The sequence below is a fragment of the Vicia villosa genome, linkage group LG2 (genome assembly GCF_029867415.1).
Source record: "Vicia villosa cultivar HV-30 ecotype Madison, WI linkage group LG2, Vvil1.0, whole genome shotgun sequence".
NCBI classification, from domain to species: domain Eukaryota; kingdom Viridiplantae; phylum Streptophyta; class Magnoliopsida; order Fabales; family Fabaceae; genus Vicia; species Vicia villosa.
The window spans coordinates 210,268,828-210,273,284 of NC_081181.1; positions in this window are offsets into that span (position 1 = coordinate 210,268,828).

Consider the following 4,457-nt stretch of genomic DNA (forward strand, 5'->3'; position numbering starts at 1 on the left):
CAACATAGCAAATTTTGGAGTATGACATCAGCGGCACCGTAAAAACACAGAATATTCGATAACAGAGAGACCAAAAACTTCAAAGACAACTAGATGATGCATCTGACTAACACTGAATATTACACCACCTATTTGTTGATATATATATTCTCCATCTATACAAAAAATTCTCCATCTTTTTTCTATTATTTTACTATACTCTTTTTTGATGACTTTCATATAATTACTTTCTCCATCCTTTATTATAAGATTCCTTACACATTTTATAGATATTAAAGAAAAATTGTGATAATAAATTTTTACAGTGGTTCAAGAGTTCTGATACGGTGGCCTAAGGGTTGTCTGCGAAGGCATGGTAATTTTGCTAGTGAACCATCTAAAATACGCTTGTGAACAATTTATTGGCTCCTTGCAAACCAAGATAAGTATTGAAGAGTTGGAGGCCGGGGAGAGCTTTTTGTATGGACATTGTAGGTGGTTGTGGAGGTTAGAATGAAGGTTTTTCTAGGTGAAACCGAGTAAATTCAAAGAAGGGATGTTTAAACTCTCTTCGGTCTTATATAAGTTGGACAAAGTTCTGTGGCAGTAGAACGTGAGGAGCGGTTTTTAAGATTTGATCACTCGCCCTCTAAAGAGAAGGTGAAGGATTCCTAATTGTTTCGGCGACGATAATGGCTTACCGTTGGAAGGTGCAGTGATTGGCTTTGGATGCTCTCATGGTTTAACGAATTTGACGGAAGATAGCTTGATTATGAATTCGATGAAATAAATCTGAGGTGGAGATCAGCATTTCGGTCAAAGGAGATCAGAATTTCTATCAGAAGTAATTTGATTCAATTAAGAAACATTGGATCCTAGAGATCACAAGAATCAAAAACAAATTTCTATAGATGGTGCCGATGTTCTACTCTGGAGTTTGATGATGATCGAAGAGGATGAATTCCCCATTCATCACAGTGGTTCAAGAATTCTGATGCAATAGTAAGGGAGCATACCTGCAAGATTAACACTCTAACGCTGAAGTTAGTAAGGGAGTGAAAATTGAAGTTTGAATGCGAAAGATTTGAATACTTGAGAAATGACACGATCTCTTCTTTAAATAAGAGAGTTGGTTGGTAACGAAAAGCGAGTGATGGGGTGTGAGAGAATTCACGGAAGAGTTTACTTGCTTCGACGAATAAAAAGAGCCATCCGTTCTGTGACGAATGATATCGCTCACCCAGTGGCGGAGCCAGGAATTTTAAATAGCCTGGGCAAAAAATTTAACTGCAAATTACATGTGACATAATATATAAATAGTCATAAAATGTGCTACATAAGAGAGATGAAACCTAACATGCAAATATTGTGCTAAATAAAATTAGGAGGTAAGTGCCCTCTCCAAGACCTCTTTGCGGTGAATGTTCAAATAATATCAACATCTTTAATTGACTAGAATATCTCTCACTCGGTGTAACATATCATCAAGTCATTGAACAACAGATTGTTGATCTTGTTGAGCAAATCAAACTTGATAATCCTCATCGCTGAAAAAACTCTTTCAACGGATGTTGTCGACACCAGTAATATCAAAGTCAACTCAATGAATTTGTAGACTAATAGAGTACTTAAGGAGAGACTGATGCAGTTCAAATGAGTGTGAACCTGAACTCTCAGAAGATTCTGAGTTATTTAATTTATGAATGAATTTAATTGTCTTAAATTTAATAATAAACTTAACTAAGAAAGAACTTGAGGAGTGCTTACAAACCTCATATCCTTAGTAGAATATTTTATCAATTAATTTATATAGGGTATATAAAACTATTAGAAATTAAGTAATTAAAAAAAAGAAACAAACAGTAGCAAAACAAAATGAAATAAAAAATTTATTGAATAATAAAAACCTAATCAAATAAAATTACATGTTTTCTATTTTTTAATAAAATAAATAATCTAATAATAATAAAAGAAAATATTTTTCGTTTTTCGAGAGGGTTGGTCTAGCGGTGGAGCTTGGGTCTCAAGGGCGTGCTTCCCTTGAGGTCCTGAGTTCGAAGGAGCCAGGGGCCAACTTTCGGAGGCTACGTGAGGGAGCTTAAAAAACTCCTCTCGGGTGGATTAGTCGGCACGGAAGGAAGGATACCACTCTATTTAAAAAAAACACTAGAATAAATTAAGTAAATTAGACAAAAGACTAAATATATTAGAAATTAAAATGACTTTTATTAAAAAAAAACTTTATCGAGTATCTTAACAAGAACCTCTGTTGTAATTATTGTTTAGTTTTAAGAGAGTTTTTTTATAAAAATTTCTGTTTTGTTTCATAAATAATTAATTAGGTTGGGTCTAGATCATTGGTTATTCATTTTTAATTTTCACACTCTATTTTTATTAATTTTTCCCCTGATTTTATCTAAAAATTGGTCATTAAATTGAAAAGAGTACAGAGAATATAGGGGTTGAACCCGGGCGCATGCCCGGACTGGCTGGGCCGCAAAACCGCCGGTGCGCTCACCACTATTGTGCTTTCCCATATTTGGCCTTATGAATGGCCAGATCAAAAGAGAATCAAATATTTTATCTATAACTTAAGTGATTTATCTAATAGTTTTACTAAAAAAAATTGATTCTAGTAGTATTAAGCAAGTAAGATTTAAATTGCATTTATAATAACTGTTTTTGTATTTTAAAAATTAATCAAAAATAAAAATAGAAGATAAATCAGCAATAAAATGTGCCGCTATCTTTATTCTTTAATCTCTCCGACACACAATATGGACAAAACTGAACAGATGCAAATGTTTGTGAACGGGCTGAGAATCAAGACAAAGCAGTTAATCGACACAGCAGTTGGAGGCTCAACAAATTTCACAACAGCCTCTGGTATCATCAAGATCATTGAAGCAATAGCTGCAAATGAGCATTTGGAGCTGTATGATAGGTGTGCCAGTAAACCAGAAGGAATCATTGATCTCATGCTGGAAACCTCAAAAATCCGAGTTGAAGATGCGATATCGACTGAAGTTGAAAAAAGATTGAAGGATATGAATATAGGTACACAACAGGTGGCTCAAGTGCAACAAGCTCAACCTGTAATCTGTGAAATTTGCAGTGGTCCTCATCAAACTGTTTGTTGTGTTGCGACTCCCAAGAAAATTGAAGAAATCAAATTCTTGAGGCAAAATAATCCTTATTCCAACACCTATAATCCTGGGTGGAAGAATCATCCCAACTTCGCTTGGAAAGATCAACAACAACAACAACAAGGCCCTCAGAAAGCGGAGTGGGAAGTAGCTATCGAGAGATTGGCTGGACAATGCTCTCAATTTCAAGAAGAGACAAGAAACAACCATAGGAACACCACAACTTCAATCAAAAATCTAGAAGTTCAGGTGGGTCAAATAGCACAGCACCTCACTCTACAGGCACAAGGTAACTTTCCGAGTTCAACTGTGAAAAATCCGAAAGACCAAGAGAAGATTAATGCAGTTACAACAAGGAGCAAAAGAGTGGCTGAATCCGAAAAAGAAAAAGAGGAAATAGATGACCATATGGTAATAGAGGTGGATTTGGAAATAAGAGAAAATCCGAAAGAACCAGAAGTTGTGATACCACCGGTTAAATCAGTTGAAGAAAAAAAAAGAAAGATGCTGAACCGGTGATCAAACTACCTTTCCCTTCCAGAGTGACAAAGAAGAAGTCAAAAGAGAAAGATTTTGAGAAGTTCACTGCCTTGTTCAAAAAGTTAGAGGTAAATCTACCATTCTTCGAAGCACTTGAGCACATGCCCTTGTATAGGAAATTTATGAAGGAGGTGATGGCGAAAAAGAGATCAGTGGAAGGAGAACAAAAGATTGCAACTGAGAAGTGCGGTTTAGTCTCGTCAGCAAGAAAGATCCCAATAAAGAGGAAAGACCCGGGAGCGGTGGCAATACTGATCGGTCACCATTTCTACTTAATTTCGTCATACATTCGGCATAAGATCGCCATACTTGGTAACACTTTGTGGTTGTTTTTAAGTGTTTTTCTTTAATTCATCTAATTTTAGTTATTCTATGAGCAATGTATTTTTATGTCGTTTTCTTTGTCAATTAGGTGCTTTTGATCTCGTTTGGTAATGGTTTCAGGTTAGCTTCAGAGTGATGGAAGATCGCGTGGCCAAAAGATGTGAAGAAAGAAGCAAAAAGCTAGGAAAAAGCATATGGGCAGAGGCGGACACGGTCTGACCGTGTCACCTGACACGGCCGTGTCAGGCCTCAAGAAGAATTGATCTCCCAGACCAGAAGCGGACACGGTCTGCCCGTGTCAAGGGACACGGCCGTGTCAGCGGTGCGGGCAGAATTTCTGAATTTTGGTTTTTCCAATCTTTTTAAAGTTCAGGGGCAGTTTGGGTATTCCGGTTGAGATCTGAAAACCTAGAGGGATTAAAAGAGGATTGAGAGACAAGGAGAAGGGACTTTTGATCATACGAAAGA